General features: G+C 45.8%; 1 non-coding gene across 1 annotated transcript; it reads right to left on the minus strand.

The window, feature by feature from the left end:
• Positions 1-5,194: 5,194 nt before the first annotated feature.
• LOC125533273 lies at positions 5,195-5,301 on the minus strand. Its single transcript, XR_007294203.1, has one exon. It is a non-coding gene; the product is annotated as a small nucleolar RNA R71 (small nucleolar RNA).
• Positions 5,302-12,290: the final 6,989 nt, after the last annotated feature.

Raw genomic sequence — 12,290 nt, forward strand, 5'->3', positions numbered from 1 at the left:
CGGTTCTTCAAGACATCCTCGACAATGGTAAAACAAGTCCAGCAAAGCCGCCCGATGTGCCGACATCCTGATGGGAGCTGCACATATCTCGTTCTCAGGGCAACACAGGATAGGTCAAGCTACGAGTAAAACCAGCCCTCAAGTTTCCCCGAGGTGGCCCCGCAGGCTGCCCATTTTGGACCAACACTTAGACAAGCACTGGCCCGGGGGGGTTAAAATAAAGATGACCCTCGGGATGCGCGACTCCCAAGGGAAAAAGGCTAGGTGGCAAATGGTAAAACCAAGGTTGGGCCTTGCTGGAGGAGTTTTATTCAAAGCAAACTGTCAAGGGGTTCCCATTATAACCCAACCGCGTAAGGAACGCAAAATCCGGGAACATAACACCGATATGACGGAAACTAGGGCGGCAAGAGTGGAACAAAACACCAGGCATAAGGCCGAGCCTTCCATCCTTTACCAAGTATATAGATACATTAATTAAATAAGATATAGTGTGATATCCCAACAAGTAAACATGTTCCAACAAGGAACAAACTTCGATCTTCACCTGCAACTAGCAATGCTATAAGAGGTGCTGAGCAAAGCGGTAACATAGCCAATCAACGGTTTGCTAGGACAAGGTGGGTTAGAGGCTTGGTTTAACAATATGGGAGGCATGATAAGCAAGTGGTAGGTATCGCAGCATAGGCATAGCAAAAGAGCGAGCAACTAAGCAAGCAAAGATAGAAGTGATTTCGAGGGTATGATCATCTTGCCTGAAATCCCGCAAGGAAGAAGAACGAGTCCATGAAGAAGACAAACGGAATGTAGATGAACAGGTCCTCACAACGCGACGTTATCGGAACCAACCCGAAGAAGCAAACACAGGAAAAGAAGCACACAACATAGTAAACAACCAACACATGAACATGGTATGATATGCGGGATGTGATATGCGATGCACATGCATGATTTGCAAAGGAATGAATGAACCTGGCCTCAACTTGGAAATCCAAGTGTGCCACTGGAAAGGTGAGATGAAATCGCTTGAAAACGATATAAAGATCACCGGAATCGGAGTTACGGTTTGGAAATGGCAAGCAATTCAAATATGGCACCGGTCTGCGATTTACAGCAAGTAGCCATCTAAATGCAACGAGATGAACATGCTACAGCACTCAAACATAGCATAAAAATACATGGCAGGGATGCATTCATGATGCTTAACTAAAGTCTAGCACTGAGCTACGGCCAATTCATCCATTAACAGGATCAAACAAGCATGGCAAAAATGCATATGACAAACAGATCTCAGACTTAGTGAAATTAACACTTGTCTGGAATTTCAGATCAGATAGCACTCTTTGGAGCATGAAAACTATATGTTACAGGGCCTGAACATGGCAAAGTAAAGCATGGCATGGAGCTACTCAAAGAGCTTAACGAAAGTCCCTTAGTGACCTTGAGCCAAAAGGGATCAGAAAATACAATTGCAAGCATGTGAACATGGCAAAAACATAATCAGATCATAGACTTAGTGAAAACCGGAGCATGCTGAAACAGATATCAAGTAGGCATGTTTACGAGCTTGATGCACTCACTACAGAGCAAGTCATGACAATCTAAGCATACACCCATCAAGAATACACAAAATACAAGCTAGACATGGCAAGAACAATAACATAGCATGCACGGATCAACTACAACATCCTCGGCAAAATCGCTAACAAGTAGACAATCTGCCCAGATTCACGAAATGACAAAAGTAGAGCTCGATTGACTCAAGCTAGGGTGCTCCATAAATGCAAACAAAGACATGGATAGATAGAGCACTACAAGATTAACAAAACATCCTTACTGATCATCCTCAAAAGAGGCACAGATCACTAGGAAACAACATGAACATATGGCATAATGAGATAAACAGCTCAAGGACTTAGTGGAAATGCTAAGTCCCTGAAATCAGCATTATCAAGTGCCTCACTTTGCAAGCTTGTTCTAGCCACCACACACATCACAAAAATACATGGGTTGCACCTCTGGAAAGATGGAAAAACCCTTAACAAAACATATGTAGAGCTCATGGGCATATCATGCACACATTAATCATGGCAAAAATGACAAATATCTAAATGGAGCAGCAGATCTGACAATTAACTCAAGTAGCACTCTTCTAATAGCATTTCGGGCATCAAGATGCACTCAAATGAAAATGATGCAATGAGATGAAATGATGTGCTCTCTGAGACGAACATTTTGATATGCTATATGCCCAAAACGGAGTTATGGATGCAAAGTTACGATGCGATGAACATGAGCATATGGATCTGGGAATTTCGGGGAATTATACCTCCGTGAAAAAGTCAACGCGGGTTCGAGCGGAGCGGGACGGCGCGGTGCGGGATGGATCCGGCCGTTTGGTTGGAGGGATGGGTGGATCTCGTCCATCTTCACCAGATCCGGGTCAACCCCGACTACGGCGAGCTCTAGGCTCCGGTGATCGCCGGAGAGGACGAAGGAAAACACGAGGCGGCGCGAGGAGGTCGGGGCCGGCCGAGTGGCGTGGTCGCCGGCGAGAGGCGGTGGCGAGGGAGCTCGGTGGCGGCGCCGGAGCGAGGCGGACGGTGGCCGGGGCACAAGGTGCGGCGAGCGGCGGACGGCGGCAACGGCGACCACGGCGGCGGGGCGGCGAGGTACAGGCGGCGGGGATGCGGTGGCGCGCCGGCGACGAAGGCGGCGGCCAATGGGCGCGGACGTCGAGCGGAGGTGCGGCGCGCGGGTGGCGGCGACCGGCGGATCTGGGCCCGCACGGGCCCGCGATGGGCTCCGCGGGCCGGCGGCGCGAGGACGGCGGCGACGGACAGGTGGCGCGGCGCGATTGGAGGAGGGCGGCGGGGACATGTCCGGCACGCGGGGTGGACGTGTCCGTCGGTGCGAGAAAGTGGGATCTAGGGTTTCGTCCGCGAAAATGGACAGGGAGGGCATATTTATAGGTAGAGGGAGCTAGGAGAGTCCAAATGAGGTGCGGTTTTCGGCCACGCGATCGTGATCGAACGCTCTAGATGATGGAGAGGGTTTAGGTGGGTTTTGGGCCAAATTAAAAGGGTGTTGGGCTGCAACACACACGAGGCCTTTTCGGTTCCTCGGTTAACCGTTGGAGCATCAAACGAAGTCCAAATGGTACGAAACTTGACAGGCGGTCTACCGGTAGTAAACCAAGGCCGCTTGGCAAGTCTCGGTCCAATCCGGAAATGTTTAATCCCCACACATGAAAGAAAGGTAGAAATGACCACCGGAGGAGAAACGGAGCGCCGGAATGCAAAACGGACAACGGGGAAAATGCTCGGATGCATGAGACGAACATGTATGCAAATGAAATGCACATGATGACATGATATGCAATGCATGACACGCAAGACATGACAAGGCAACAACAGTGAATAACTGGACGACACCTGGCACATCGCTCTCGGGGCGTTACAACGGGCGTCTGGTCCTCCGCATGAGCGCCCCCGTGCTGCTGATCTTCTTCTTCTCCTACGCCTTGCTGCTGCTCCTTCTTCCCTCGCCTTGCTGTTGCTCCTCTACTTCTCAACCCTCACCACGCTGCTGCTCCTTCTTCCCTTGCCTTGCTGCTGCTCCTCCACTTCTCAACCCTCACCACGCTGCTGCTCATCCTCTCCAAGTTGCTGCTGCCACTCCTTCCTTTGCCCTGCTGCTTCTTCTCTCTTCCACCTGCTGCTGCTCCTCCCTCACGCCCCCTCTCTAGCTGGCTGCTGCTGCTCTTTCCCTTCCCTTGCCCCAACCTGCTGCTCCTTCTTTTCCTTAAATCCTGCTGTTGCTCCTTTCTCCCTAATTCCCTTCTTCTCCCTTCCTTGCTGATGTTCCTTTCTGAAGAAAACGACCCTGCTGTTCTTCTCTGAATCCCCAACTCGCTGCTGCAGTTTCTATCTCTTTTTGTCTCTATAATTCACAGGAGTTAGTACTGTATAATATAGTGATTAGTTCAATTTCAGACTTGTGTTTGTAGTGTTATATTGGTGATCTATGAGCTGAACTGTGGCATGTGTCACTTAGTTTTTATGCGTGATAATTAGCTATATATATATATATATCTTCTGTCCATTTCTTGCTTAAAAGCCTTGTTTCATTGTGTAGTCTCTGTGATAGCTCCAGTACATGTGATTTTTATGTTGTCTCAAGTACCTGTTATATATATACATATGTGTGTGTCTGTGATGTGATACATTTATGTTCTGTCCTACAACCTTGTTTCTTCCCCCTGTTAATTGTTAGATATATATATATATATGTTCATGTCTTTTTAATTCCTTAGCCGTTTGATGTTTGCTTGTTTTAGTATTTTCTTTCTCAAGTAAAACGATAATACCAAAAAGACAGAGAGTATAATCTGAATCTCCCTTTGCTTATTTTGCATTTTCTTTGGCAATGATCTTTGGGAACTACCTTGTTTAGTTTAGGTTTACTTTATTGCATTCATATTCAGAATTGTGTTACCTAGCTTTAGCCGAGCATAGTTGTCGTCGCCTAGTCCCTGTGGAGAACACGACATCCGTAGTTCGGGCGACATATCCCGCTGTACTTTCAACTGATCATTTTGGCGACGTTGCCGGGGACTAGCGTCGAATGATTGTGTGAAGCTATAGACTAGGCTTAGTATAGTTTTTGTTACATTTCCAGTCAAATTTATTTCGGTGCTTCTTTTACCTTCTTACTTTTTGTTGCTTCGGCTTATTAGGATACTAACTTTCTGACTAGTGTTTACTGTTTATGAGTGTGCGTAGGAAATCTGAACTAATTGCAGTTTGTTCTATAGTTACACTCGGTTAAGATGGCACTGCTTTGTGATCTTTGGATGCCCAAAAGTTAGTGCTATATCACAGGACCGGTTTGGCCAACTATTGAGGCAGAGAACTTCGAGCTGAAACCTAGTCTTATTGCTTTGGTTCAACAACAACAGTTTGGAGGACTGCCTACTGAAGACCCTTATGAGCACTTGCTCCGAGTCATGGAGTATTCAGATACAGTAAAGTATCATGGAGTTCCTCAAGATGTTATCAAGTGCATGTTGTTCACATTCTCTCTTTGAGATGATGCTCGTGCTTGGTATCGATCCTTGCCATCAAGATCATTCAGTTGGAATGAGATATTACGAGCTTTCTTGGATAAATATTTCCCACTACACAAGCAGTCCACAATTCGAGATGAGATCTTCAGCTTCATTCAGCGTGAAGGCGAGAGCTTGTATGATGCTTGGGAGAGGTACAAAGCCTTATTCAGGAGATGTCCTAACCACGGGCTCGAGAGATGGTTAGAGCTGCAGCTATTCTATAGAGGATTGACTTCGGACACTCGATCTTACGTCGATATGGCAGCGGGTGGAGCTATTACAAACAAGACACTTGATGATGCTTTTCTGCTGATTGAGAACATAGCCTTCCACCAACTTCAGTGGTACAATGAGAAGCCCACCTCTGGCCCAGTTGCTTGCTTGCAACAAATCACTTCATCTCAGCAAGAATCTCTTACACAAAAGCCGGAACCAGTTTCTCCGTGTGACAAGATTGAGCTTTCATGGATTATCTTTGATGATGATGACACCATCCTAGTTGACACACACACTTCAGATCATATGGATACTAGCATTGTAGATTCAGTTTTGCATTGTGATGATTCTTCTGTGGATGAACCAGAGCTATAGTTAGTTACTTTTGATATTGAGGAGATACCTTTAGTTGATATTGATCATGTGCTGCTAGAGCCAAATATGGAAAAGTTCACCTTTGATGATGTTAGCCACATCGATTCTTCAACGCTTGAGCCTGAGATGGAAATCTTCATTGTTGATTATGATGAGGTCACTTCAGATGTCAAGGAGCAAAGCCCTACTATTTCACCTGTCGATATGAGCCCGGTGGAAGTTTCTACTACTATGCCTTGCATGGTATCTTCAGTTGAGGTAGTCATAAAACTTCTCCAAGGCCATTTCAGGTATTATCTCAGCTTTCTAGATAAGTTATGTCATATCGCTGATATTGCCTATGCACCATGTGACTTGTTGTTGATAAATGTTCCTGATTTGCTCAATAGATATACTTATATGATAGGGTACTCTATCAATGACTTAGAGGGCATTCTCTCTATCACTTGTATTGGCTTGGTTGTTGAGTGTTCTTTCAGGTTGATGCTTGTGCACCATTTACTGCGAGTTGACCGAGTTCGAGATGACATTCCCTGGGATCCTGGTGGATTCACGGCATGGTGATGAGGAGAAGCAATGGGCACACGCGAAGAAGAGTGAAGCTGGAGCATGCACAAGGAAGCAATGGAGAAGAGCTGCAGCTTAGAGAGTGATCAAGCGAGAGTTACTTCATAGTGCCCGGTGAGCTGTTTCATGACCCATTCTGAACATCATAAATACATGCTGAATTCAATTGCTAGTTGGGTTGCTTGAGCCAGTTATTACTTATTGTCAAGCTAAAATTCACCTTTGGCATCGTGCTTGTTGTGAATTTGTGGACTTGATTTCTGAATGCCTTGTAAACTAGTGATCTACACCATGCATGCTGGGATGAAATTAGTGAGAACTATTAGTTTGGAGTGCTCAAATCCCTAGTACACTAGAAAACTTCATCATTTTCTGCATTTACTATGATACACCTAGATCACCATGTTTAGATGCTGAATTTGTGCAAAGTGTGTTCCTATTGAGAGCAATCACCTAACTACTATGGATTAGCATGCTATGTTCCCTAGATTGGTAGCTTGTGAACCAGACATGGAGAAGTGGGGATTCCTTTTTTTTTTGTGCTTATGTGTTGTTCATTAAAAAATACCTTATAATGAATAATTATCAGATCTTACCTAACAGTAGCATGTCATGTTCCCTGGATCAGTGGCTTGTGAAATGTGGTTGGATCGGATAGGAGTTAATTATATTAAAAAATGTAATTGTCGAACCAGGTGTATACCATGTTCTCGGGATTGGTGGTATGTTCCTTTGGGGAGACAAACAAAAAAACTAAATATTGGTCGAGCCAGGTGTATACCATGTTCTCGGGATCGGTGGTATATTCCTTTGGTGAGACCGGTAAAATATTATCATTGTTGCTTCCTCCAAATTCAATAAGTGGTTCTACCACAATGTTGTGTTCATGGTAATAAGTGTTTCTCGGGATCATGCTCTCTTTAGGAACCTTTGGCACAGTCATCATTTAAACTTGTTGATCCTCTTTTATCATTGTAAAAGTTTAAAATGGTCATGCTTACTAGTATCCTACTGCTTTATAGCACTCTTAACCATTAATTTTCACTAGCTAAGTCTGAAGCACGCCTTGTTTGGAGATCTATTTTACCAGGACATTCTTTACTCAATTCACTGTTCACACTCTGCTCTTGTCATATGCCTTTGCTTGAGGACAAGCAAAGATTTAAGTGTGGGGGAACTTGATAGAGCATTTCCTCATATAATCTTTTTAGCCTTTTTGCATCACATTGTAATCATATTTTCACATTATTTATTAAAGAAATATTCGGATGTTCCTGTTATGTTACATTTACAGCACTCCTCCATGTTTTGCAGAAAAGGGCGAAAAGGCCGAAAATCCTTCTATAATGGAGAGTGTCAAGAAGTTGTGGTTACTGTAATTTACGGAGGGACTCAAGCGTGAAGAAAAAGAAGTAATCAGAGGGGCCAAACTTAAGAAGAGGACCAACTTGTGCAGAGAGAAGAAAAGGACAGGGGCCAACGTGCAAATGGAAGATCCGATTGGGGGAATCAAATCCCTAGCGCTCTCAATCCCCAAAATCGGGCTTGGCACACATCTCTCTCCCTCACCCCTCCTTCTCCACCACCGGCCGCCGCCGCGGCCAGGCCAGCGTGGCGGCGCGCCACCGTGCCACCAGCACAGCCACCATCGCCACCATCGCCAGCCACCTCCACACCTCGCGCGCCCGACCAGACAAGAGGGTCATGGGCGTCTGGTCCTCCGCATGAGCGTCCCCGTGCTGCTGATCTTCTTCTTCTCCTATGCCTTGCTGCTGCTCCTTCTTCCCTCGCCTTGCTGCTGCTCCTCTACTTCTCAACCCTCACCACGTTGCTGCTCCTTGTTCCCTCGCCTTGCTGCTGCTCCTCCACTTCTCAACCCTCACCACGCTGCTGCTCCTCCTCTCCAAGTTGCTGCTGTCGCTCCTTCCTTTGCCCTGCTTCTTCTTCTCTCTTCCACCTGCTGCTGCTCCTCCCTCACGCCCTCTCTAGCTGGCTGCTGCTGCTCTTCCCCTTCCCTTTCCCCAACCTACTGCCTCTTCTTTTCCTCAAATCCTGCTGCTTCTCCTTTCTCCCTAATTCCCTTCTTCTCCCTTCCTTGCTGCTGTTCCTTTCTGAAGAAAACGACCCTGCTGTTCTTCTCTGAATCCCCAACTCGCTGCTGCAGTTTCTATCTCTTTCCGTCTCTGTAATTCATAGGAGTTAGTACTGTATAATATAGTGATTAGTTCAATTTCAGACTTGTGTTTGTAGTGTTATATTGGTGATCTGTGAGCTGAACTGTGGCATGTGTCACTTAGTTTGTATGCTTGATAATTAGCTATATATATCTCATGTCCATTTCTTGCTTAAGAGCCTTGTTTCATTGTGTAGTCTCTGTGATAGCTCCAGTACATGTGATTTTTATGTTGTCTCAAGTACCTGTTATATATATACATATGTGTGTGTCTGTGATGTGATACATTTATGTTCTGTCCTACAACCTTGTTTCTTCCCCCTGTTAATTGTTAGATATATATATATATAGATATTTTCATGTCTTTTTAATTCCTTAGCTGTTTGATGTTTGCTTGTTTTAGTATTTTTTTTCTCAAGTAAAACGATAATACCAAAAAGACAGAGAGTATAATTTGAATCTCCCTTTGCTTATTTTGCATTTTCTTTGGCGATGATCTTCGGGAACTACCTTGTTTAGTTTAGGTTTACTTTCTTGCATTCATATTCTGAATTGTGTTACCTAGCTTTTGCCGAGCATACTTGCCGTCGCCTAGTCTCTGTGGAGAACACGACATCCGCAGTTCGGGCAAAATATCCCGTTGTACTTTCAATTGATCATTTTGACTAAGTGACACATGCCACAGTTCAGCTCACAGATCACCAATATAATGTTGGGGAACGTTGCAGAAAACAAAAATTTTCCTACGGTTTCACCAAGATCCATCTATGAGTTCATCTAGCAACGAGTGATCGGATTGCATCTACATACCTTTGTAGATCACGCGCGGAAGCGTTCAAAGAACGGGGATGAGGAAGTCGTACTCGACGTGATCCAAATCACCGGAGATCCTAGCGCCGAACGGATGGCACCTCCGCGTTCAACACACGTATGGTCAGCGTGACGTCTCCTCCTTCTTGATCCAGCAAGGGGAAGGAGAGGTTGATGAAGATCCAGCAGCACGACGGCGTGGTGGTGGATGCAGCAGTCACCGCAGTAGGGCTTCGCCGTTGTTCTGAGAGAGGGAGAGGTGTAGCAGGGGAGAGGGAGGCGCCAAGAGTCAAGGGTGCGGCTGCCCCTCCCTCCCCCCCTTTATATAGGCCCCCTAGGGGGTGCGCCGGCCCTAGGAGATGGGATCTCCCAGGGGGGCGGCGGCCAAGGGATGGAGTGCCCCCCAAGCCAGGGGGCGCACCAGCCCACTATGGGCTGGTTCCCCTCCACACTTTAGCCCATGGGCCCTCCGGGATGGGTGGCCCCACCCGGTGGACCCCCGGGACCCTTCCGGTGGTCCCGGTACAATACCGGTGACCCCCGAAACTCTCCCGATGGCCGAAACTGCACTTCCTATATATAATTCTTCACCTCCGGACCATTCCGGAACTCCTCGTGACGTCCGGGATCTCATCTGGGACTCCGAACAACTTTTGGGTTACTGCATATTCATATCTCTACAACCCTAGCGTCACCGAACCTTAAGTGTGTAGACCCTACGGGTTCGGGAGACATGTAGACATGACCGAGACGGCTCTCCGGTCAATAACCAACAGCTGGATATGGATACCCATGTTGGCTCCCACGTGCTCCTCGATGATCTCATCGGATGAACCACGATGTCGAGGATTCAAGCAACCCCGTATACAATTCCCTTTGTCAATCGGTACGTTACTTGCCCAAGATTCGATCGTCGGTATCCCAATACCTCGTTCAATCTCGTTACCGACAAGTCACTTTACTCGTACCGTAATGCATGATCCCGTGACCAGACACTTGGTCACTTTGAGCTCATTATGATGATGCATTACCGAGTGGGCCCAGAGATACCTCTCCGTTATACGGAGTGACAAATCCTAGTCTTGATCCGTGTCAACCCAAGAGACACTTTCGGAGATACCCGTAGTATACCTTTATAGTCACCCAGTTACGTTGTGACGTTTGGTACACCCAAAGCACTCCTACGGTATCCGGGAGTTACATGATCTCATGGTCTAAGGAAAAGATACTTGACATTGGAAAAACTCTAGCAAACGAACTATATGATCTTGTGCTATGTTTAGGATTGGGTCTTGTCCATCACATCATTCTCCTAATGATGTGATCTCGTTATCAATGACATCCAATGTCCATAGTCAGGAAACCATGACTATCTGTTGATCAACGAGCTAGTCAACTAGAGGCTTACTAGGGACATGTTGGTGTCTATGTATTCACACATGTATTACGATTTCCGGATAACACAATTATAGCATGAATAAAAGACAATTATCATGAACAAGGAAATATAATAATAACCTTTTATTATTGCCTCTAGGGCATATTTGCAACAGTCTCCCACTTGCACTAGAGTCAATGATCTAGTTACATTGTGATGAATCGAACACCCATGGAATTCTGGTGTTGATCATGTTTTGCTCTAGGGAGAGGTTTAGTCAACGGATCTGCTACATTCAGGTCCGTATGTACTTTACAAATATCTATGTCTCCATCTTGAACATTTTCACGAATGGAGTTGAAGCGACGCTTGATGTGCCTGGTCTTCTTGTGAAACCTGGGCTCCTTGGTAAGTGCAATAGCTCCAGTGTTGTCACAGAAGAGTTTGATCAGCCCCGACGCATTGGGTATGACTCCTAGGTCGGTGATGAACTCCTTCACCTAAATTGCTTCATGTGCTGCCTCCGAGGCTGCCATGTACTCCGCTTCACATGTAGATCCCGCCACGACGCTCTGCTTGCAACTGCACCAGCTTACTGCCCCACCATTCAAAATATACATGTATCCGGTTTGTGACTTAGAGTCATCCAGATCTGTGTCGAAGCTAGCATCGACGTAACCCTTTACGACGAGCTCTTCGTCACCTCCATAAACGAGAAACATTTCCTTAGTCCTTTTCAGGTACTTCAGGATATTCTTGACCATTGTCCAGTGTTCCTTGCCAGGATTACTTTGGTACCTACCTACCAAACTTAAGACAAGGTTTACATCAGGTCTGGTACACAGCATGGCATACATAATAGAACCTATGGCTGAGGCATAGGGGATGACACTCATCTCTTCTATATCTTCTGCCGCGGTCGGACATTGAGCTGAGCTCAATTTCACACCTTGCAACACAGGCAAGAACCCCTTCTTAGACTGATCCATATTGAACTTCTTCAATATCTTATCAAGGTATGTGCTTTGTGAAAGACCTATGAGGCGTCTTGATCTATCTCTATAGATCTTGATGCCTAATATATAAGCAGCTTCTCCAAGGTCCTTCATTGAAAAACTCTTATTCAAGTAGGCCTCAATGTTGTCCAAAAGCTCTATATCATTTCCCATCAAAAGTATGTCATCTACATATAATATGAGAAATGCTACAGAGCTCCCACTCACTTTCTTGTAAATGCAGGCTTCTCCATAAGTCTGCATAAACCCAAACGCTTTGATCATCTCATCAAAGCGAATGTTCCAACTCCGAGATGCTTGCACCAGCCCATAAATTGAGCGTTGGAGCTTGCACACCTTGTCAGCATTCTTAGGATCGACAAAACCTTCCGGCTGCATCATATACAATTCTTCCTTAAGGAAACCATTAAGGAATGCTGTTTTGATGTCCATTTGCCATATCTCATAATCATAGAATGCGGCAATTGCTAACATGATTCGGACGGACTTCAGCTTCGCTATCGGTGAGAAAGTCTCATCGTAGTCAACCCCTTGAACTTGTCGATAACCCTTAACGACAAGCCGAGCTTTATAGATGGTCACATTACCATCCGCGTCTGTCTTCTTCTTAAAGATCCATTTATTTTCTATGGCTCGCCGCTCAAC

This window comes from Triticum urartu, chromosome 1, assembly GCF_003073215.2.
Source record: "Triticum urartu cultivar G1812 chromosome 1, Tu2.1, whole genome shotgun sequence".
Lineage (NCBI taxonomy): Eukaryota > Viridiplantae > Streptophyta > Magnoliopsida > Poales > Poaceae > Triticum > Triticum urartu.